Source organism: Cryptomeria japonica, chromosome 6 (assembly GCF_030272615.1).
Source record: "Cryptomeria japonica chromosome 6, Sugi_1.0, whole genome shotgun sequence".
In the NCBI taxonomy this organism is placed as follows: Eukaryota; Viridiplantae; Streptophyta; class Pinopsida; order Cupressales; family Cupressaceae; genus Cryptomeria; species Cryptomeria japonica.
Genome location: NC_081410.1, coordinates 592,088,545 through 592,115,353, shown reverse-complemented (window position 1 = coordinate 592,115,353; position 26,809 = coordinate 592,088,545).

Genomic DNA, 26,809 nt, shown 5'->3' with positions numbered 1-26,809 from the left:
TCACACTAGTTTCCTTTTGCTTCAAGTTCTGCAACTTTCAGAATAGATTCACTTGATAATCAACATGCATAAACTTTGATTTCAACTTGCTAACCATTCGCTCCCAAGATTTGATCTTCTCTTTACCTCTTCTCTATATATCTACCTACAAATGTTCCCACCAAAGAGATGCATGTCCTTTCAACTTTGTGCAAGCATATCTCACCTTCCTATCTTCCGTGGTACCTTCAAAACCAACATACTTTTCCATCTCTGTGATCCAATCTAGCAATTCATTCAAATCCAACTTGCCATCATAATTCGATGGGGTAAAATATGGTCTGGTATTCACTCTAGACAATGCTCTTACAAACTTTTCTTCATCTGGATTATTTGTTGGTGGATTTTCTCCTTGTTCTCCAACTACTTCTTCCTCCTCATCACTCACATATTCAATATGTCGACCTCTTCTCTGGGTCATTTAAACAACTTCCAACTGGGCTGCAATTCCTCTCAACATTTCCATCACAACAGGGTCTGCATTTCCACGTGCTCCAACACCTCTAGCATTTCTTCAGGCCATCTTCATGCAAGTCCTTTGCAGTTGTAGACCAGATCCTCAATTTTCCACCCTACAAAAAAATCTTTCAAGACTCTGCAATCTTCGAAACAAAAACTTTCTCTAATACCAATTGACGTAGTCACGACAGGGAAGTCCTCAAAGAGAACTATGTGGATCGTGCAACAAGAGTTACACAACAAAAACAATTCAATATGATGGAGGCAATGCAGAAATATACTATATTATATCATGAAAATTAATTACAATCTGTCGGCAACATGCGGGCTCACAAGATTCAGCACACGGGCTTGATTACATACATGCTCAAATATAGCTCAAGCAAGAATGTGAGCCAACTCCTGACCTCATAACCTTCAAATTTATCTTTTGCGTTCTAAGAACTGATTTCTACATGCTTAATTATATTGATTTATGTGATCAAGAATGATCTGCGTCGGCCCAAGATGAAACAAATGCCGATGAATAGGATGTAACGTGTAAAACAACAAGGTTGGCTTTTGCCCAAGAGATCCTTCAAGAAACTCCATAGAATGAAGTGCAAACCCAAGAGAAGGTTGGCCACACACCAAGGAACATTGGAAACAATGAATTGAAGCTCCACAAGCTACAAAAGTGATCTGCAAGTTTTGCCAATAGAAAATAGGTCTGAGCGGTTCTGATGTTCCAAGCCATAAAACTGTCTCAGGTTCCGAAAGCGATAACTTGCCAAAAAAAGATCCAAATGTCCCACGGACTTAGGATAAGATAGATGAACATGTCCACAAACAAAATCCATCTCTACAAGATCTGGTGAACAAATGCAAAGAAACACAAAAATAAATGTTGAAACTGCAAAACAGGAAACAAACTGAAAATAATATGTTTTTGGTTGATGCAAGATTGCCAAGAACTAGGGATGCTCTTGCATCATTATGTTATATCTCAAAAGGAGGTTGTATACTTTAAAAATGAAAGATGGTGATTCAATTGCTGATCATTTTATTGCATTTAATTTGATTTTAAGTCAACTTGCATTCCTAAATGTTAAATTAGAGGATGTAGATACATTTATCTTGTTTCTTTCCTCTTTGCTTGAATCTTGGGAAAATCTTATTGTTGCCATATTAGTGGTAATGCAAAGCCATATATGGATAACACGATCGTACAAAATATTTTAAAAATATTTTTGTGGAAAGATGCACAAGATGATGAATTTTTGTTAGAATAGTTTTTTGTAAGTTATATTAAATAATTTTTTTAGTCAATATTGTGTTGGGATTATTAAAGTGTTTTTACAAACCCTCATGTATGACCAAGTCTATTTGACCTAAAATAATTGTAACATGATTTTTTTCATGATGTAGTTTCATGATGTAGATAATAATGTCTAGATTGGTCTGACAATATTTTTCAAGACAATCTCAAGATTAAAAAAAATAAAAATCATAATATATGTCATTTCAAGTTTATGAGGATTTTTGTTTAAAAATTAATTAATAATTAGAAAATTATGTTCAACAATAAAACATATTTATTTGAAAACTAGCCATTGTCATTTGTAATGGGTTTTAATTTTATCCCAAAATTTTGAAAAAAGATTCACTAGCCATTCTAAAGTGATTTTTTACCATTGTTGGTACCACAACATTATACTTGTATGTCCAAGGCTCAGGGTTGAGTTTCCAAGTCTAGTTTGAATCGAAAACTAAAACAAAAGTGTGGGTGCAAAATTTCAAATTTTAAAAAATGTATACGTACTATAAAACATGTTCATGTTCTAAAATATAACATTTATGCATTTTAAAAAGGAATGTGTATCCATCCATTTAAAAAATGTGTTTGAAATTAGAAATGGGTACCTATTTCTAAAATATTCCTTTTTTGCTTTCCAAAACCAGTACATGCTCATAAATGCATACCCATTTAGGAACATAGCCCAAATCTAAATGGGTACCCATCCTAAATTGGCACATGTTTTTTACAAAATACAAACATGTTTATTGTGCCAATTGTTTTACCCACGATGCTAATACAAAAAGTAGACTCAAATTCGTCCACTTACCTAATTGTTCAATGAATTTCCCCTTCCCATGCATGATTTATCTTCTTATTTACCACTATAAACTCTCTTGTGATAAATATCACATAGTACAATATTGAAACATTGCTGTGTTGTTTACCAACATAGAACTAAATTGAGTGAGAGTAAATATTGGATTATTCAAGATCTTATTGAAGTGTTTCATCATAAATTAGTGGGGCATTGTTAGAAATCTATCTAATAAGAATGAAATATAAGTTAGATGTTGTAGATGACATGGATGCTTGTTATAAGCCTATGTTCTTATGGTATTGAAGAACACACTATTACATCTTGGTTTAAGTAGCTGCTAATGTGTATGACAATGCAAGTGCACATGGAACATTATTGGAGTCTATGTGGTGATGGTTGAGGGCAAGTAGATATTCTAGATGGTACTCAAAGGTACTATAAGATGTCGTCAGAAATCAATTTTTTTCTTTGTTATTACATGTCGTAGTTCAATTTTAGTTGTAGTACCATAAGACATGTACAAAATTCATATTTTTATCAACATCTCTTAACTAATTATGCACAACAATATCTTGTCATATATGATAACTATCCTTATGTAGAAGTCATAGTTGGTACTATGTCTGGTATGTTGGTATCAAGGTATGGTTGTGTTATGGTTAGTTTCCATGAGCAATTGGGAGTGCCAAGAAATAGTTAAGATTTTAGGGAAGTCTTAGTTAGTTCTTGTTCATGGAAAAAATGGAATAGGATGGTGGTGTATAATCTCGTAAAGTATGTAGTAGTAATATGAGGAGTCTATACATTGCATTATTTAGATTGATAAGTATTAGGGATAATTATTGTGTTTGGAATTTGTTTCTTGAATAATATACTTGTAAATCTATTTTATTGGTGGGGTTTTTCCCAAAATGGTTTCACACATAAGCCTTGCATCTCACGTGTATGTGGCCTGCATATTATTTCATTTTTCTTCCTTGAATGTTGCTAATTAAATTGTAATACAAACATAACTATATGCAACGTCTTAATTTGTACTCACCTACAATTTTGTCCTCACTTAGGCCTCACTTTGGCGTTCCCTCCTTTAAGGCCTGACTAAAGCATTGATTCTACTCAAACCCTTCATTAATGTCACCTTTTCACATTTTCACTAGTTTGACCCTTTTGTCTAGGATCCCGACTTGCAAGACTAGGGCGTATACACTTTGGGATCCTCAATAGGGCCCCAAATTGGCCCCTCTTAATGGTCACATTCTAAGAGCAGGAAATTAGATCCCATGTCGACTTTGGTGAAAAAATTAATTAGATTTTTGACAAGAAAGTATAAAAGGAGGTCTACCCCTCTCATTTCAATCCTAATTTGAATTCATAATCAACTCAAGAGAGCAAAATTAAAATCCTAAATTCAAGTGAGCAAGCAATCAGTCTTCTATCAAGCATTGGAGTAGAAGTGAAGTCAATATTCAAGCATTGGAGATGCCATTCATGTTCTATGTTTTATGAAGGCTATCTACATGAAACCCTAATTCCTTGTGAAGACAAACAAAACCTCATTAAAGGCATATATCATTAGGTTTTCATTCATTTTCAGCCTTTCCCTCAAAAGGAAAGTATTTTATTGCAATACTTCATTTACATTTTCAATTCAATTTCTTGGTTAATTCCAAAATTGGGGTTTGACCTAAGGCAAACCCCTATTCACAACAATTTACCCCTTTTCACTATGTGTAGGAATAGGTACAGAGTTGATTTTAGGAGAATTGATAGGATTCACAAAGAAAAACAAGTTCAACTTTTGACCGTGAGAAATTTAGAAGACCATGGCGAATTGATACTACCCAGTCCCAAAATACTAGGTTGAAGTTTTGGGAATAGATCCAAATCATCTTCTTCTACTTAGATCTAGGTTGGTGGCTCCATACAACATCTATAGCTCACTGTTTCTCCTACATTGCTTTAATAATTCACTATCTTGCCCTAATTTTCTATAATTCAGTTCAATCTAATTAAAGGAGGATAGATACCCATTTAGGAGGCCTAGAATCTGATCAGAATCTATATCTATCAAGGTTAGATCTATTATATTCCTCTCCTCCTTAATGTATTAGTAAATTAGGTTACTTAGTGGTTTTATTATCTTAATTTAACCCTAACCCTAATTTCTCACCAATTGATATATTTTGGTGAACCCGACTTGTTGTACCTTAATTTTTGATTTGTGATCTTAGATCTGATTGTTTACACATTTTCAAATTCAAATTACACTTACAAGTTTTGTTTCCAATTGAATTACATAAATCGAGAGGTTAATTTCACACAAACCTTAATTTATAATTCTAAAAATTCACTTGTGGGTTGCATAATTTTTCAAATCTATTTTTGAATTTGATCTTTATGACATGTTATGCTATGATTTATAGGCATTTATCTTTCAAATTCAAAAATCAAATTGCTTAATTAATTGGTTAATCAATCACTTTTACAAAAGTTTGCATTGTTTAATCATAATTTTCAATTTGTGCATTCGAATTTCCCTCATTTGTGTATGAGTTTTGTTACCATTAGTCCTACCTACAATATTCTTGTGAGAAGTTGTAGAATTAAGGACTCCCAAGGTTTAATTACTAGGGATATGGAGCCTAATTTGGATAACTTATTTCATGAGAATGTTGGTGCTTCCTCTAACCCAACAAATGATGTCATTTATCCCCATTCTTTACATAATTCTCATGATGAGGATGAATCACTAACTAGGCCCACCATTGACCAATTGGACAAAATTGACAATAAATTTGAAAATCCTCAACAATGGATGAGTCATCAATACCCAAAAAGTGAGGCAATCCCATTGATTGAAGGATTAAAAAGAATGGTACAAAGTGATAAAATTGGTGTTGATTTGTTGTGTTGTATTGCTCATATTGTTGACACTAATATCATGCATATCAGAAGTTGTTCCAAAGTACGTAGTTATTCTCAACCCACTAGTCAAGTCAGTCATTCCATTCCCATGCCTACATCCCTACCTAGTGTGCCTACATTTACATATTCCATCATGACTACTTCCACACAAAATGTTCATCCTACACATGTTAGTCATGGCTCGACAATCCTGTTAATCAAAATTCTTATATACCTCCTTTCATGAGTCTTCCATCTATATCCAAATCATCTTCCATAACCGCATATCATAGTGTTCCACCTCCTTACTCTCAACCTCCACCCACATACAACAATGTTACTCCTCCATCATAATTAAATATGTCCAAATGCAATCCATCCATTGAAGCAACCATTAACAACCTTGCTCAAACTGTTACGTCCCTACAATAACAATTGGCTTCCATTACCCAATCCAAGTTTAATGTGCCCACATTTGATGTAGTGAGCCCATTATCCGATGAAATTGTTCGTGATGTCCCTCCTAAGAATATGAAAGTCTCATAATTGGAGCTTTACAATGGAAAAAAGTGACCCCTTGACTCATGTGAAAATATTTCAAACTTTGTGTAGTGACTTTGCTCATGATCAAAGACTTATGGTTAAATTGTTTACCTAAACCTTGTTGGCATTATATTGTCTTTGATGTCAACCAGTATATAAGGGCAACCGGTATGGAAGTATTTTTGACATGAAGTCATTGATGTCAACTAGTGTTGCAAGTCATCAGTAAAGAAGAAGAATGTAATTCAAAGGAATGACCATTGGAGTCACAGTTGAGTCACCGGTACACAAGTTAGTGTCTAACTTGTGTGAAAGATATGGACAGGAGACCAATATGATATAACAACCAGTAAATGATGGCATCTATGAGTGGGCAAGATGTTGAGTTGTTTTTTGTGATGAATAGGCAAAATGTTACCTAAATCACATCAACGCAGGAGGAGAAGTATGTATAGGTCACTAGTATGCTGTGTGGATGAAGAACAACATGACTCCCATCAGATGAAGATGTAGTCACCATGTGAAGAGATGATAGTGAATGTACTCACACTAGTTCACATGTGCATGTTTGAAGGTATGTTGCACAAATAGGGAAGCCACATGAGTACATTGCAAGATGCAAATGACAAGGATCCACTACCACCAGTAAGTGGAGCTTATCTCCTAGTATGCATAGTGTGCATCATAGTTCTATGAGATTAGGAAGACGAGGTAAATGAAGGTGTTTGAAGGCTGACACCAGATCTACCAGTGAATCATAGGGATGCCTCAAGTGCATGAAATCAGGGATATGCACTAGATCGACATAGAAGGAATGTTATGCCACCAGGACAGAAAAGGAAGAGTGAAGAATTGATGAGTTTGTCAACTTGAAAAACTGGCTGAGATATTGTCTAGTCTGATGATGAAGAAGGCAAAGTGGAGCAGCTGCTGAGAGAGTATACGACCGGTATACAGATGCCTTAGATGGAATTAGTTGAAGGTTGATGACACGGTGTCATCGGGATGGCTATCGATGAGCATGAGAACTGGTAAGGAAGCAAAGAGGCTAAGGGATGTGCTCCTACCTAATGAGAATGTGCATGATATGGATAGACATGTTTGGTGACCAGTTAAGGAGTTCCATCGGTAGATCAACAAAGTACAAAAATGATGGTTTACTGGTAAAGTATGAGACACCGACAGGGTTAGTGAATCGACATAAAAGAAGGATTGGTTGAGTGTTTGGTCAGTGATCATGTCTGAACTGACACAGAGGTCCAAGATAAGTTGGATGTCGACAAAGGTGCCACATGGAGTCAAGGTGGCAGACATGCATGCAACGACAGATGGAGTGTGCACCGACGAGGTTGTTGCAGAATTGGTCGATATTAATTATAGACCCTGTAAATCATGGGATGTGTAGTAGAGGTGAGCAACTCGAGGAAGGTCAAATAGAGGTGATCGATGGGATGCATCGATTAATGCAGAGTGTCTAGGTGCAGAATAAGGTTAGTGATGATATCTGTAAAACCATTTATGGTGATTGATCTTGTGTCTTGCCGATTGACTGTCTGTGTTTGCTAAGTTTAGAAAATGTGTATTGGAAGGCACGTTAATGGTGGTGATGTGCAAATAGTTGTCTTGGAGCTCATGTCGAATGAGATCTGATTGGATTCAATGTGCCCTGTGATCAGTGGAAGAAACCCTAAGGTGCCAAGTTTGAATGTTTCTTTTGGTGGGAATGTTGATTATAAATATGGAGGCTTGAGATAAAAGATAATGATGCCTCAAAGAGAGATGCTGCCAAGTGATGCACAAGGCTAAATATAGAAGTAGATGAAGTGTGATAATATACAAAAGATCATAGAGATTGAGCAATAGGGAGACAACCAGTTATAGGTTTTGGAAAAGGTTTAACCGGTGAGGTTAAAGCAACTGGCAAGCTGCTAAATGAGAGAGGGTTGCTGCATTTGAGAGAAGATCAATCAAGTACTCAACGAGTATCTAAAGAGAGACTGAGTGTGAGAGATTCTAAGGTTGAAGAGTTCAACCATCTACAGTGAGGTAACCGGTGGTGACCAAACTGGCAGTGCAGAGTTACAAAAGAGTGTAGAATAGACAAGCAAAGAACCGACAGAAGATAGTACCAGTGAAGATCTAGTAGAGCAGTTAAGAGGAGAGGCAACCAACAAAAAGAACCGGCAGAAAGAGTACTGACAGTGAACTGGACAGGAGATCTAGTAGTGAGATTTGCAAAAGAGTTACAAAATCCATTTGTAACAAGGCTATTAACTTGTAAATGATTATGCTTTGTATTCACTGATTTGTAGCTCGGTGCAGGGGTTGTAGTTCCTTGGTTTGGTGCCCAAAATCAGGGGTTGGTGCCCTTAACATTGTAACTAGAGATTCATTGTGCGGCTGGATTGGAGCAGTAGTCTCCAACAGTATTTCTCACTGAGGTTTTTCCCATCTTGTGTTTTCCTTGTATATGCTAGTGTTATGTGATGTCCCTTTATGTGTGAATGCATTTGTGATTAGCCTCCCCACAAACTGGTAAGTCTACATTGAGTTAGATTTGATAACCGATATACATACATAGGATAGTTAAAGGGGAAAGATTAAGAACCACTGATTCACCCCCCTCTCAGTGGTGCATTGTGTCTAACAAACCTTTAGGGATAAATCTTTGAAATAGTATTGTTCTTTGTCTTCTTATTCTATTACGTCATTTCAACAATTATCCAATGCTTTCATTCAACAATTTCACAATAATATTGTTTCTAAAATTACTTTGACTGATTTGATTTATTGTAAGAAAGAAGTTAAAGAGAAAGTGACTGATTTTATTAGTAGATATAAACATTTGTATTCTCAAATCACTTATCCTATGCCCGATCAAGAAGTTCAAATAATTTTCATTGATAATTAAAAAAAGACATTAGGGATAAGCTTCTCTTTTATGAGTTTACTTCCTTTACGTAGTTGTGTGCAGTGGTTCATAATTATTAGCTTCATGTGAGTCAATTTGAATCATCTTCTTCAATAGATTTGGTTGATAAGAATGAAAGTGCTCAATAATATTTTGCAAAGTTTAAACTGAACAAGGGATACATCAAGATAAATGACAACATCAATACTCAAGTGGTAGCCACAACATCAGATGTGGCCCCTTTATCCAAATACTTAAAAAAAAAAATTACTTCTCTTTCTGAGTCTTTGCATAGTATAATGTCGAGAATGATAAATAATAATGTGTTGAAACTTCCTCCCATCAAGCCACTTGATACCTCCAAACCTTTTCCATCTTATTATAATCACAAAGCCTTTCGCCAATATCACCGTCAACTCAGTCATGATATTGAGAAGTGTTATATACCTTAAGGAGTATGATTCAAGATTTCATTGATAACAATATCATATTCGTAGCTGGTGTGAATGATAAATGAAACAAATTTGTAGCTCCTCCTAATAAAAATATCCAAATCTTCACCAACCCTTTTCCTTCCCACTCTACTAATATGGTTGAGTTTGAGCCTCTTGCATATTTTCCCGATGACCTTGACATTGACTCTAATAATTTTGTAAATCTTGATGATAAACCTACACCTCCTAAGGGCTTATGCATTACCTTTGATCCTAGAGAGACTATTGATGCAATTGATGGCCCACTATATATCACTACAAAGATCAAATACAAACTCTCATGAGGGTTGCTCATTGTTCTAGTGTGTATGGTGAATATGATCACTGAAGAATATCTCTATACTTTACAATTGCATCAAGTAACATATGATAAATCTGATGTTATGGTCAAGGTGTATAATGGTTTCTCTTGCCCTACTATTTGTTCTATTGCTCTTCCCATTGAGGTTGGTACTAAGTGCTTAGATGTGACTTTTGCTATCATTCCTACATCATATCAATTTCATGTGAAGTTGGGACATCCTTGGCTCTCTTTCAAGAAAGTGATCTCTTCTATTGTTCATAAATGTCTAAAATTCCCTCATACTAAAGAGCCTCACTAACTACAAGCTTTTGCTAATGTAAAACAATAAAATTGAACTAAAAAATGCATTTGCTATGCCAAATAGAGTTTTGGTTCTAGCTCTGCTCTGTACTGGTTCATGAACCCTGAACACGACTACCAGTATCTTGTCTCCTTTGAGAATGCTTTCCAAGCTATCTATAGATCATTGCATGATATAACACTCGCATACAAATGATCTACATACATATACTTCTCATTATACAGTTCTTCTATATTCTACTATGTCGCATCCTTTGTCATATTCAAAATGACCTAGCAGACTGACCTATATACCCATTACAAACAATATGCCTTATGTCGGCTTACAATACATTACAAAAGATATTCAATGTTGGCCTCAACAATAATTACAAAATGATTTTTCTAAGTAAATCTTCCTTGATGTTGGCTTCCTTCAAGTACTGATGTCGGTGCCAGTTCCAGTATAATCCTGGATACTCAAATGTCAGTGTCTATCGGTATATGCCTCCTAATGCTGGTATATGACTTCCATCTAATCTTGTTTCCATCAATGACAACAAAATGAATCCAATGAGTGTCAATTGCCAACAATCTCCCCCTTTGGCATTGATGGCAATACTCATGTGAAAAATGGATTCCTTGCTAGTTCAACTGAAATATGCTCCCCCTGACCAATACACTCCTTCTGATATCCTTCCCATGTGATCATGTCTGATTTTTCTGATATTTTTCACATATATACATATTCCCCCTTTGGCATCAATGCCAAAGACTGGTGAAAAAATTGAAATAATTCAGAATAAAAGAATAAATGAATACTGTTAATTTCACTGGAGTTTGACCAACTTCAAATTTTGGGGTAAGCCTTATCCAACAATTGAAGATATGTATCCTAGCCATTTTTGAAAGTTTCAAAAATGGATGCTAGTCCACTTAGTAAGTGGGCAAGTGTTTCCTTCTCTTTGACATCTGTCAGTGTGGGTTTAGCAATCATGTCCATGCACTCTCTCTTATGAACACGCAATGAATCTAATTTGGGACTTACCAGTCCTCTCAGACTTCTTGCTCTCCTAATGAATTTATCTCTCTCCTTCTCAAAAACAAAAAATTGGTTCTTCAAGGACAAAATTTGTCCATCAACAGATGTTGTTAGAGTGGATAATCCATCAAAATAGTTTGCAATGCTAGCTATCTTATCATATAACTCCTTTAATCTGCTATCTACATTAGCTGTAAGAATTCCTATGTTACAACAGACCATGTAGATATTTGTACCTTGCTTTAAACAAACCTCAATAAGAATAAGTTTAGCTTTAATTTTCTTTTTCTCTGTTTCTATGATCTGGTCAAAGGCTACTCTTTTAGCTATAGTGGATCTTTCTAAAGCCTACCAGTCTGCAATCTACCTTAGAGATTGAAAATTGTTAGAAATATGTTATGTTAGATTCTTGAGCTTGCCGGAAGGGCTTGCTCCATCTTCAACTTGACAATCAGGTATCAATTTATGCAACACTGTAACTGATTGATCAATTATTCCCTTGTCTGTAGTACCCTCCAATAGTTTATAAGTTGCCATCATCATCAACTCAGTTGGACTCATCTCTGTGACAGATTTATTCTCAACCTGAGAAGTGTCAATTGCGAAAACCTTTGTCAGGGAATCAGTTTTAACTGCCAGTATAGACTCAGTTTCCTTTACCTTATCCTCTACAACCACTTTTGCACTGGTGGCTTCGCCACTTAGTGCAGTGTCAATTACTGCCAGTGGAGTTATCCACAATATTTACAGTGTCCTGTACATTTCCTTCCTAAAAAATAGTTTCAACCGGTATGGACTGTACACTCTCCTTTACTGTCGGTTGTGTCTATATATCTATAGTTATTGTCGGTTTAGTCAAAATTGGAGTTGAACTTCCCAAAATACCTTTCCCTTTTTATTTATTTGGAATGGTGGAAGTTGTTGCTTTTGCAAATTCTTCTTGAGATGTAAGAAAATCTGGATTCTTCTGGAAGAATTTGGTCCAACCCTTGCTGGTCTCATTTATCACCTCATTAACTCTACCCGTCATTAGGCTTATCTGTCAGGGTTTACTACTGAAAACTGTCCTATTTGCAACATCTATGCATCTTTTCATTTCCTCATTGTTTATTGAACCACACATTTCCAAAAGTGCTACTTCCTTAATCTCCCTATCCCTCTTGACAACATCAAGTCTTCTAGCATCAAGTTTATTATACAGTGATAGAGGAATTTCCTTCAAAATTTCTACTAAGGATTTCTTATATATATCTATGTACAACAAAATTGCCTCTTCAATCTCATTTTTCTCACCATCCTCTAAATCTTCATAATACTTAGATACATTTTTCAACATTTCATCCTTTGTAATTTCATCAATTAATTCAGCACAGGTCTTTTTAGTCTTTCCAAACTCAGTGTCATTACTCTTCTTCATTTTACTTGTGGTTGTCGGAGTAGATGTAACTGGTTTTCTCTTTTGTATAGGCTTCCTTTTCGGAGGTGGTGGTGTTGTAGGTTTAGTTGCCTTTCTAATAAGTCTACTTCTAGGCTCTAACTTCTTTTTCTCTACCGGTGGTTGATCCACTTTCTTCCTTTGTACCCTTTTGAAAGCTAGAGGTTGATTGTCCTCAAGGTCAGAATCAAAAGTGGTGGTAGAAATCTAAGCTTCAGGCTTCTTCACCTCTAGAGTACTAGCCACTGCCGGTTTGGATCCAAAACCCAATTGAGTGTCTATCTTATAAATTACATCCTGTACATATGCAAACATCTTTTCTATTTTCTTCTCTCTTCTCTTCCTGTGGAAGCTAGTTTTGACTTCAAGGGCCTTCTCTTCTACTATACCAAAATGCTCTATTTTTTCATCCAATGGAGCTTCAAGCAACATTGTTTCATAGAGTTCAAAAATGCTATCATCCACTTCATATCCAAGCTTTGTAACCCATATTGTCCTAGGTTCAATTGCCTCCATAAGGGTTTCATCAGTTTTCACCATAAAACAGATATTAGTGGAGTACTTCTCCACAATTTTCTTTGATATTCTCTCCATCTGCCTCATGTTTTCTTGGAATGTTTTGAAATACCCCAAAGTTTCTCATCTCTGTTAGTGATTTCTTTCTTGATCTGCATACCTATCGGTATGTCATGAGCCCAATGCTTCTTCCCTAGACTGGGTAGCTCATTCAAAACTTAAAGCATTAAACAAACAATCAAATTTCCGTATCTAAAAGTTCCTTTCTTAACTCCCTTGATCTTTTCAAGGTTCAACATCAATTCATTCCTCATCCATTCACATAAATCATATTTTGCATTATTCCTCAGCATCTGATACGCAACATGAATGCATGAACTAGCAACAGAATTCAATCAGTTGGATTGAGTTACCTTATAACCTGTTAGTGATTGTGTTGATCCTCATTGATCTGCTATCAGGAGTTGCACCGATGAGTTTCTCAACCTCAGTGTTGGAAAATTTCTTGCCAGGTTCTTGTCCAACTTTGGGTAAGCCGGCGACTGCTTGAATAGCCTCCTTCGTGATAATGTAAGGCCGATCTAGCCAGATAAACTCATTGTGAACCCTGCTCAGAATCTATTTGATGACTTCATCCTTGAATTCAGGTATGTATAGCATATCAGTTAACCCTAGATCCTCAATTGCTTTGTATTATGGCTTGATGGTTCCAGAGTCTCCTAGTATCATGGATAGATACATGCTTTTGATGTCCTTTGTGCCTAGATCCTCCAGGGTGCAGTGAATATATGCCCTCACGTCTTCAACATACATCACGCCATCAGGAACCCTAGAAAATGCTCTTGTAGAGTCTTCTTTCTTAGCAATCAGGGGAACCTCCTTGAATACGGGCCTTAACCTATCCTTTACTTCAACAATGGTGGGATTTGCATTGAAAGTAGGAGTTGAAGATTTAAATGCCATTTTCGAAGAATACCTAAAAGTGAACGTCGGTGGAAGATTTACTGCTTCTCAGATAACTACTTGAAATCCTTTCACAATGTTTTTGCTTGCTCTTAATTTCACTTTGAATGCTTGAATGCTTGGTGAGTGAAAATGATTTCACTAACCCTTTTTATCAGTGAATAAAACCCTATTCTTTCTCTGTAATAAATGCTTCATGAACAACCCTATCGGGTGTCGGTTTTACAGTCTTGTGTCGAGTGAACCTTTATCTATGATGAACACAACTCTCCAGATCTCTTCCAGATCTCTTTAGATTTCCTTCTTGGTAATATGCAAGATTTTGCAATGAATTTTCCAACCCCTAAGGCTTATGCCTCAATTACCGGTGGAATTTCCTATCGGTGGATGAATACCCTGTTCTACCGGTGGAGTTACCAGTGTAGATCCATCTCCACTTGGTTCTTTAGATTTTCTAACCCATCTCTTGGTGTGATCTTTTTGTATTTCATCTACCTTATACTTTCCTTTCTCATTATCTTTATCATTACTAATTGGTCGAGTCTTGCTTGTACAATATTTAGCAATATGACCTATTTTGTTGCATGCATAACATGTAACCTTGTTCTTTTGAATTGCTTTGACAAATCCGGTGTCATTCCTTAACCTATAGTGATTAGCAAAATGTCCAAACTTTCCACATGCATGACATTTAACATTCATTCTGCAATCTTATGATCTATGACCATATTTATTGCAATTTGTGCATTGATCGGGAACATAATTGTAGTTTTGATTTGCTTTATTTCTACATTGTTTAGCCATATGCCTAAATTTATTACAAACAAAACATCTACCATTGAATTTATAAGCATTAGATTGCCTTACCGGTTTCCTCTGTTCTGATAGTTCTGCATACCGGTTGTCTGATCTTCATTTGCAGTACCAGAGCTTTCACCTTGTACAAACCCAAGTCTCTAGAATCATCAATTTGCCTTTGTCTTTTCAACAAGTCATCCAACAATGCAACACTAATCCTGAATTTTTCTTTATACTCACTTGCAGTAGTCAGATCATATCTCAGAGTAGTTATTTGTCTTTCAAGCTCTTGTTCATTGTTCCGAGAGTGTGCCAAATCAATTCTCAATAGATTATTCTCATGAGTCAATCTGCAACATTCATCAAATTTGTTCTTCAGAGATATAACAAGATTATCTTCCTTCTTCTTTCTATCTTCAATATCTTTTGATAGCCTCATAGTCAGATCTTGCATTTCATCTTCATGAGGATGTTTGCTTGACTTAGTTTCTGACATTGTTCCTTAAGTGCATTCTTCTCCTCATCATCCGGGTTTTGCAAAAGTTATTTTCTCTTAGCTTGAGCTGATGATAACATTTCTTGCAGGATAAGAATGAACTCATTAACAGAATTTGACTCATCTTGCAACTTCAAGTTATTTATCCTTTCAACATCATAATCCTCAAGAGCCATCGCAAGTTGCTTCTCCATAGCCTTGTTCAAAGATTCCATTTTCAAGATCTTCCTCAAGTTGTTAAACTTCTTCCAAGGTACTAGGCTCTGATACCAATTGTTGGGATCCAAGAACACTGAGAGGGGGGGGGGGGGGGGTTTAATCAGTGTTCTATCGGTAACACAAGATTTTATCTTTTTATACCATACACATGTAAAGCGGTAAACAAATAAACCATCCACATAAATGAACACCATAACACATAAAATTTATATGTGGAAAACCTCAAAGAGGAAAAACCATGGTGGGATTTGTGACCCACAATATCAGTTCACTGGCAATATGAAAGGATATTACATATAATGGGGGCTTGCACATGCAGGAAGGAACACTACCTAGAGCATACTGCTCATCACTAAAGAGTCTCACTGACTACAAGCTTATGCTAATGTAAAACATTAAAATTTAACTCAAAAATGCATCTGCTATGCCAATTAGAGTTCTGGTTCTAGCTCTACTCTGTACTGGTTCATAAACCTTGAATAGTACTACCAGAATCTCTTCCCCTCTGAGAATGCTTTCCAAGCTATCTATAGATCATTGCATGATATAACACTTGCATAAAAATGATCTACATACATATACTTTGCGTTATACAATTATTCCATATTCTCCTATGTCGCATCCTCTATCATATTCAAAATGACCTAGTAGACTGACCTATATACCCATTACAAACAATATGCCTTATGTCGGCTTACAATACATTACAAAAGATATTCAATGTCGGCCTCGACAATAATTACAAAATGATTTTTCTAAATAAATCTTCCTTGATGTCAGCTTCCTTCAAGTACTGATGTCAGTGCTAGTGCTAGTATAATCCTGGATACTCCAATGCCAATGTCTACCGGTATATGACTTCTATCTAATCTTGTTGTCATCAATGACAACAAAATGAATTTGATGAGTGTCAATTGCCAACAATGTTATCTTTGAGTAAGCCTAGAGACCCTAGAACTATTCCTTATCCTCATGATGGACCTGGTATCCTTCCCACAACTTATATTCCTCCTATACATGTCGCAGTCCTGCCTCCTACATCTTACAAAAGAAAAGCACTTGAAATCTCCCATTTCCCAACCTAGTAGACCTTCTCTCATTCCTCCTCCTTTAAAGGAAGTAAAACAACCTATGTCTATTGATCCTCAACCTTCACAACCTTCAACAAAAACTAAAAGAAACTATTGTGTGAGAGAACACCGACAAAGATGTTGTGCTAAGACTTGTGAATTTGTTTCCAAAACCATTTCCTCCCCGAAGACAACAAATATTGAATTGGTCCCATTTGTCCAACCTTCACCTAACCCTAGGGAGGAATTTCAACCTAAATCACCAAAATTAAAAATGCTTAAGAAAAATGATGGTTCATTCTCTTTATGTGTGAGAGATCCTATTTTTAATAATCTTGATGATGAAATGAATGATGATATTGTTCATGCTTACAATGTTGATTCTAATGATTTTAGTGATAAGCATGAGCTTGTTGATGTTGATAATGATCTATCTATACATTTTTCAAAAGGATTAATCCTATCTCCTAGTGACAAACAAAGTGACTCATCATTAGGGCATGGTCCTTGTTTGGAACTTGTAGTATGTCCATGTACCATGCTCGAAGTTTCTCCTCTTGCATCTTGTGCACCTTCCCAAAACAATGTTCAAGAATATTGGGAGGCAAATTATTTTCTTGATTAGCTTCATTCGTGCCATAGATTTTCTCTCCTCTTTTGCTTGTTCGCAATGTGTTTCCCCTGTGATGTCTTTTGTGTTATGTTAGGTTATCTTTAGATGACCCTTGTTACTTTGTTGGTGCAAGGTAATAAAGAGGCTGAATCTATTGTGACATTCTTCTATTTGTATCTCAATTCTTCTATATGTTGTCCCTTGTGTTGTCTACTTCGGGACAATGCAAAGCATTGAGATCTCTTTTGGTCTCTTCCATGTTGACTCAAAAGACACATGTTCTCTTCTTCCATTGTGCTTGTGGTTCCACTACCTTTGGGGGATGAGGCCAATTCAACACAAATATTCATGATATACATTATTTATCATAAGAGCATATTGACCCCAGAGAACGGAGTCTTCACCCACAAGGCAATATGATACCACATGCATTCATATTGGGGGGTTTAATATCCCAAAATCCCAAAGTAATATATTGTAGATATATTAAGGACATAGGGGTTTTATAAATTGCTATCTCAAATATGAATATTTGAAGGTATTTTTTATTTGTCAAATTTCAGAAGTAGGGGTTGGACATAGGACTTCCACATATGTCATCATTGGTGGATTGTGGGAGTCAAAAATTCAAAAGTATTAGCTATAACAAGATTTTTCCGATGGTCATCCCTTCTGATGTGTGCCTCCATGTATACATTGTCAAGTCAACAAGATGAGATTTGAACTTTTCTAGAACTTAGAATTTCACTAGTGAGTTTCATTTTGTTGAGTATATTTCACTCAGAAGTAGGGGCAAAAAGTGAGAACAAATTGAACATAGCCACAAATTGGCGTTACAAAGGACAAGTTGGATGCAGTAAATGCATATTTGAATTTAAATAATATTCATTTTGAGTCAAATAATGTTCATTTAGAAGGCAGGAAGTAAACCTCACAAAAACTTGCAACTTCAAGCCCTTATGAAGTTTTACAGTCAAAGAGGAACGGGGAACAATTCTTAATCGAATATTTAGAAAAAATCTTGTCCCCTCCATTAAAACTATTATTCTTATTCATCTATTTTAACTTAGTAAAGTCGACCATCGAAAGTAGTATTACGTCGGTGAAAATAATTAGTAAACTAGGGTGAAGAACACATGAAGAACCATCATTTGATCTGTAACTAAGAGCTAGTGAATACTAATTACAGTTTACAATATCTAACAATACCAATAGAAAAATACTAGAAAAAATTCCCATGAGCGATTATGGAGATCTCAAATAGACAAAAATAAACTATCACAACAACATAATATATTAGAAAACTATAAAGTTATTTTTTACGTAAGTACTGTCATAAGGGGGTAGCTCCCATATGTTCAAAAATAGAAAACAAGTACATATATATTAAGAGGGGGGACACCACAAGGACATATGAGGGGACACAAGGGTGATCAATGATACAGATAACCAGTCCCCTTTCTAATTACTCTCAACCTTTCTATTATCTCTACATGGAATAGATCACCATTAGCATTCATGAAGGCCTCAAACTCATCCAAGTTGTATTTCTAGCGTACCCCAAATTTGAATAACTTCCATGCTTTAGCCATTTTGGTCTTTTTGCCTTTGCAGTAAAATGAAATAACCAAGCATGATATTTGACAGTGGCACAATCTCAAGGGTCTCCAACGCAGTCTTCACACCTTGAGCATTCTCCTCCTTCACTGTGTGATGCACAATACTCTAGGTGTCAAGGGCATATCCCAAAATCTGGACGATGGGGGAGACCAAGTTCTCATAAAAAATTTCCATCATGGGGTAGCTGCAAGAAGTTGAGTCCCACTTTTGGGCAAAAAGTGGAAGTGTTTTCCCTATTTTTCAAATTTTTTGTCGATTGATGTCAAAATTTGAGGCACTTAGAGATTGAATCTGGAAAAACTTCAATAATAGAAAATGTAGTGTTTAGAGTCTAATTTTCAAATATGTAATTTATTTCAATACCCACATTGTAGAAATTGATTTTTAGTAGGCATGTTTAAAAACCACTTTTTCAAAATGTGTGTTTCAGGACCATACCACACGTGTACGACCACCATATTTTGACATAAATAAATGATTTTTTGCAAATCCTTCTGGGAAAAGATACCTAAGACACCAAATATTGATGAAAATATTTTTTCTTTTTTTATCGAATATTTACAAGCTCCAATTTACGACCACCATAATTTGATGAAAATTTCATATTTTTTAATTTTTTTAATCTTCAAAAGAACTGTATGTAGATTGATGTCGTATAATTTATTTTCCAAAACACCTAAAAAAAAAAGGTTATTAAAGTTTTACTGAACTTCACTATTTTACATTTAGGTACCACTTTTGATTAATAAATAATGCAAAAATAGTAAAAATAATCATATCATTATGAAATTTACATTTTTTAAATTTGGACAGTGAGTATTGGTATTTTGGTATGGTTTTGTCATTGATGTCAACACCTGCTAAACCTTATCAACTCTAGCACTTTGGAGAATTAGCAACATTCACCGACAAGCAAATGACTCATGCATAGTCACCAGTATCTGGTACACCGACAGGATATAATGATTACCGACACTTGGAATGGCATGGAAAACACTTGGTTATGTTGAAGACATCATTTGGACACTTTGTCTTTGAGATTTGTTTATTGGCATATTCGTATTAGCATATTTGTTGTTACCGACAAATACGTCTAGGTTATACACCAGCAGGATTATCTTTTCCAGATCAGCACGACACACTATGGAGATGTTTTCTTATTGTTGTAAATGCATCAAGCCGACATGTTGTATCGGATATTGCATCAGATATTGTTTTAATTGTAAATTGATTTTATTGTAATATCCTTTAGAGCCGACCTACTAAAATTGGTCCTAGGTCATGATATAAATGTAAGATCTTATTTGTAAGATTGAATAAGGAGTGTGAAAAAGAATTGTGTGAAGGTATATGCGAGAATAAACAGAGCTATACACGTAGACATCATTTGAAGGTGAAGCAAGGTTTTTGTGAAAGCATATCAGAACTACACTGGTACTGAATCCAACATATGAAGATGTTATTTTGAGCAGTACATCCTTATTAGATTTAACCATCCAATTGTAGTCAGCGTGACTCCTTTTTTGTGTTTGAGCAGTGAGCTCTAGGCACTTGGCCTTTCTGCATGTGCAGACCCCATTTGTATGCACTTACTATCTGCAGTAGTGTCATCTAATTGTGGGTAAGGTTTCCCATCGTGGTTTTTCCCCTTACAGGGTTTCCACGTACAAATATTGGTGTTATGTGTTGTGGATGACTTTGTCTTTTTGTTTCATGCATTAATCTTTACCGGTATTGCAATTAACTGATAAAATTGTCAATAGGTATAAAAGACTGGTTTACCGATATTAAGCATTAAGTTGGTTAAGTTGTTTTTGGTTTGACTTTATTTGAAAACTGATTCACCCCCCCCTCTCAGTTGTCTCTGGGACCTAACAATTGGTACCAAAGCCTAGTCCTCTTTTGCAGAAGTTTAACAACTTGAGGAGATCCAATGCCTACTAACTATTTCAGAAAGGATAGTCCTAAACTTGATGGAACCAACTATGGCATATGGAAGATCAGAATGGAGACACATCTGAATTGTATTCGAAAGGACATCTGGGAAGTTACAAAGAATGGCTATACTGCTCCTACTCCTGGTCAGCCTAATCCACCTACCTTAGGGAAAGATGAATAAAGTGATTGCAAAGCAAGAGAAGCACTTTTGAGCACATTAATAGATCAACAAATCATGGGATTATCATATAGATCCACTACTAAAGCTATTTGAGATAATTTGGAAACATTGAATGAAGGAGATTCCACAGTCAAAATTGCAAAACTTGAAAGCTTCTGGGTCAGGTATGAAAATATGAAAATGGAAGAAGATGAAAGGATTTCTGCTTTTATGGAAAGAGTTAATGAAATTGTTTTGGGTATTAAATGTTGTGGAGGAACCTTAAGTGAAGATGAAATTGTTTCAAAACTTTTAAGAGGATTGCCACCGGCATATAAAATGAAGGTTACTGCTATAAATGAGTTAAGAACAATGCCTAATACATCAGTAACTAGGGATACATTGATTGGAAAAATCTCGGCTTTTAAAATTGAGGAATTTGGTCTTGTTGCTACTATAAAGACAGATTTAACTTTTAAGGCATCAACATCATTTGCACCATCATTTGACAAGTCTGATTGGAAAGCCTTTTATGCAAGATAACTTGAGGAAAGTAGGAGAGAAAATGAAGAACTTGAAGAACTTGAAGCACTATTTGCAAGAAAAATGCCTAAAGGTCCAGTTGGAAGTAAGTATGAAGGTAAAGCACCCTTTAAATGCTTTAACTGCAATAAGATTGGTCATATGGCTTCTAGATGCCCTGATAGACATGCTAGACTAAGAGAAGAAGCTAGAAGGACATACAAGCCTAACCCTGAATATCAGAGATACAGATTTAAGAAGAATAAAGACAAATCTTGTTATCTTGGTGATGAAGGAGTGACTGATGATTCTAATGAGGATCCGGCAGACAATGGATGGGTTTTTGTTGCTATAACATAAGATCAACCGACACCTACTATTCAACTGGTAGAGCAGGTCCTTGCAGCTAAAGTTGAAGCAAAGGATGAATGGATCATTGATTCAGGATGCTCACATCATATGACTAGAGATAAAAGTAAATTCTTGAACTTTCAAGAATATAATGGAGGCTTAGTGAGATTTGGAGATGATAAAGCTTGTTTGATCAAAGGTAAAGGTACAATATCTCTTGATGGTAAGCATAATACTGACAATGTTTACTATGTTGAAGGTTTAAAGCATAATCTTTTGAGTGTTGGTCAATTAGTTGAAAAAGGATTTTAGTTACAATTCAAAAATGGAAAATGCAAAATCATGAATAGAACTGGTTTGGAAATTGCAACCGATAATCAAACTAGAGGTAATATCTTTCATTTGAATAACAGTGAAAAGACATGCTTGATTGCACATATTGATGAAAGTTGGCTATGGCATAAGAGACTCTGTCATGTAAACTTTGATTGCATGGTAAAAATCAGTACTACTAAGGCAGTTAGGGATTTACCTAAAATTGTCAAACCTCACAATACAGTATGTAAGGAATGTCAATTTGGAAAACAAGTTAGAGCTACTTTTAAAAGTATTCCAGAAAAATCAAATAATGCTCGACTTAATCCATACTGATTTATGTGGTCTAGCTAGAACTAAAAGTTTGCAAGGTGATAGATACTTCATGCTAATCATTGATATCTACTCTAGAATGTGTTGGGTTACTTTTCTCAGAGAAAAATCAGAAGCACTTGGAAAGTTCAAACTGTTCAAAGCAATGGTAGAAAATGAAATTAGTAAGAAAATCAAATGTTTGAGATCAGATCAAGGAGGAGAATTTACATCTAAGGAATTTAATACATTCTATGAAGTGAATGGAATCAGAAGACAACTATCATTACCCCGGACACCACAACAGAATGGAGTTGTTGAAAGGAAAAACAAAACTATCTTTGATGTAGCAAGAAGTATGTTATCAGAACCAAATCTACCACATGTGTATTGGAGAGAGGCAGTAAGTACAACGGTCTATACATTTAACAAAGTTCACATCAAAGATGAAACCGGTAAGACCCCTCATGAACTATGGTTTGGTATTACTCCTACTCTTAAATATTTCAGAATATTTGGAAGTAAATGCTATATTAGAAGAGATGAGTATATTGGCAAATTTGATCCTAGAAGTGATGAAAGAATATTTCTTGGTTATTTATCTAAGAGCAAGGCATATAGATGTTTTAACAAAAGATTGTAGAAAATTGTTGAAAGTACAAATGTGAAGATTGATGAACAATTCAGAGGAACTTCAAGGTATGTAGACTCTGAACCGGTAAAAAAGATTCTAACAAATGAACCTACATTGAACCCACTGGTACAAAATGAAGATCCAATTACATCGGTATCATCTGAAAATTCCACAGTAATTGAGGAACAACAGCAAACGAAGACACCCCGGTATGTAAGACTGAATCACTTTGAAGATCAAATAATTGGAAACAAGTATAAAGGAGTTATGACAAGAGGAAGATTGGCAAATGAAGAGGTATGTCTTATTTCTCAAATTGAACCATCATCAATTAATGAGGCATGTGAAGATAAACACTGGATTAAAGCTATGGAAGAAGAACTAGAGCAAATTGAGAAGAATAACACTTGGACATTAGTTCCCTGGCCTAAAGACAAAAATGTGATTGGAACAAAGTGGGTATTTAGAAATAAACTTAATGAAGATGGTAAGGCTATCAGAAATAAAGCAAGACTAGTGTGTAAGGGATATTCTCAAAAAGAAGGAATTGATTATAATGAGACTTTTGCACCTGTAGCTAGAATTGAGGCAGTCAGATTATTCTTAGCTTTTGCAACACACAAGAACTACAAAGTATACCAAATGGACATTAAATGTGCATTTCTGAATTGAGATCTTGAAGAAGAAGTTTACATTGAACAACCTGATGGATTTTCTTTGACAGATAACAAAGATATGGTTTGCAGGTTAAGGAAAGCTTTGTATGGGTTGAAGCAAGCTCCAATAGCTTGGTATGCAAGATTGGATAAGTATCTTTTGAAGATTGGTTTTTCTAAAGGTAATGCTGACAGCAACTTATATTATAAAGTGACGAATGATGACATCTTGGTTATAGAAGTTTTTGTTGATGATATAATCTTTGGAGGAGAAGATGGACTATGTAAAAAAATTTCTATTGAAATGCAACAAGAATTTGAAATGTCTATAATTGGAGAAATAAAATTCTTTTTAGGATTGTAGATTTCACATACATCTAAAGGTATATTCTTGAGTCAATCCAAGTACTTGAAAGAGTTATTAAATAAATTTGGGATGGAGAACTCTAAACCGGTAAGCACACCTATGACTACAAATGGCAAATTATCACAAAGGGATGAATCTACACTTGTTAATCTGACTAGATACAAATCTATGATATGAGGTTTACTGTATTTGACTCAAACAAGAACGGATATCATGAATGCAGTATGTATTGTTTCAAGATTTCAGAGTAATCCTAGAGAAAATTATGAATCAATAGTAAAAAGGATTTTCCGGTACTTGCAAGGCACTACAAATCTTGGATTATGGTATCCTAGAGATGAAAACTTTGAATTATGTGCATACACAATGCAAATTGGGTAGGAGATGTGGATGATAGAAAAAGCACAACCGGTGAAGCATTTTTTCTTGGAAGCAGATTAATTTTTTGGTTGAGTAAGAAACAAAGTTGTACATATTTATTAACAACTGAATCAGAATATGTTGCAGCAACAACTAACTGTACACAAGTATTATGGCTCAAGCAAATGTTGAAAGATATAAAGGTAAAATGCAAGGAACCTATTACTATCTATTGTGATAACACTATAGCAATTGATATATCCAAGAATCCGATACTACATTCTAAAACCAAACATGTTTCTATCAAACTGAATTTTCTAAGGGAGAATGTTGAAGCAAAAGAAATAAAACTGGTTTATGTGAATACTAAAGAATAGATTGCATATATTTTCACTAAACCTCTGCCTAAGGAGACTTTTGAATATCTCAAAGATCAGCTTGGGGTCATACCCCCACCGGTAGAGACTTAGGAAGTTGATGTTTGTCATCAACCGACATAATTAACAGATAAATATTTTACTCTAGTTTTGATGAGAAAACTACTTCTCAGGGGGAGTAGTTGGTATACTGAACTGGTTGGTATTTTGTATCTAAAAAATGTTTTTTTTACTTTGGCATTTGATGTCAAAGGGGGAGAGATTGGTATGGAAAAACACAAGGAAAACACATGTCACTCTCAGGGGGAGAGATTGTTACTTTGGGGGAGAGTTTGTTACTCTTTGTATCTGTATTTTGAATTTTGGTTATGATCTCTTTTGGGAGATTGTTGGCTTTGGTATTTGACATTTTTGTTTTGGCACTTTGATGGTTTTTCCATCTTGTGTCGCCATCAATGCCAAAGGGGGAGATTGTTGGTATTTTGGTATGGTTTTGTCATTGATGTCAACACCTGCTAAACCTTATCAACTTTGGCACTTTGGAGAATCAGTAACAATCACTGACAAGCAAATGACTCATGCACAATCACCGGTATCTGGTACACCAGCAGGATATATTGATCACTGACACTTGGAATGGCATGGAAAACACTTGGTTATGTCGAAGACATCATTTGGACACTTTGTCTTTGAGATTTGTTTATTGGCATATTCGTATTAGCATATTTGCTATTACCGGCAAATAGGTCCAGGTTATACACCAACAAGATTATCTTTTCCAAATCAGCACGACACAATATGGAGATGTTTTATTATTGTTGTAAATGCATCAAGCCGACATGTTGTATCGGTTATTGCATCAGATATTGTTTTAATTGTAAATTGATTTTATTGTAATATCCTTTAGAGCCAACCTACTAAAATTGGTCCTAGGTCATGATATAAATGTAAGATCTTATTTATAAGATCAAATAAGGAGTGTGAAAAAGAATTGTGTGAAGGTATATGCGAGAATAAGTAGAGCTATACACACAAACATCATTTGAAGTTGAAGCAAGGTTTTTGTGAAAGCATATTAGAACTACACCGGTACTGAATCCAGCATATGAAGATGCTATTTTGAGCAGTACATCCTTATTGGATTTAACCATCCAATTGTAGTTAGTGTGACTCCTATTTTGTGTTTGAGTAGTGAGCTCTAGGTGCTTGGCCTTTTTGCATGTACAGACCCCATTTGTATACACTTACTATTTGCAGTAGTATCATCTAATTGTGGGTAAGGTTTCCCACCATGGTTTTTCCCCTTTAGGGTTTCCACATACAAATATTGGTGTTATGTGTTGTGGATGACTTTGTCTTTTTTTTTCATGCATTAATCTTTACCGGTATTGCAATTAACTGATAAAACTGTCAATCGGTATAAAAGACTAGTTTACCGGTATTAAGCATTAAGTTGGTTAAGTTGTTTTTGGTTTGAATTTATTTGACAACTGATTCACCCCTCCCTCTCAGTTGTCTCCAGGACCTAACAATGAGAACTCTAATGGTTCCTTTCATCAAAAAATACGATCAGGAAGACCTTCAAAAAATTACAGCAAGGCAGAAATCCAGTATTCCAGTGCCTTAGCCATTATTTTGGAGGTCCAAGCATAGGCTTAGTCCCACCAAACCTAACCTGAAGCCAAAACCAAGGCATGGGTGTGTTTCCCGCTCCATCTTTTATGAAATGGATGCCCATTATTTAAAATTCAATAAATGAGCACCCGTTTTGAAATTTGTAGCATTTTAAGAAACATGTGCCCGTTTTTAGAAATGGATACACATTTTTAGAAATGTGTACATGTTTTTAGAAATGTGTGCTCATTTCTAAAAATTGTGCACCTGTTTCTCTATGGTGGTCCAATCCTAAATGGGCACCCATTTTTCAAAATGTGCATCCATTTTATTTTTATGGATCGGGGCCCCAAAGCTAAACGGGCGTCTATTTCTTAAAAACGGGCACTCGTTTTTAGCAGC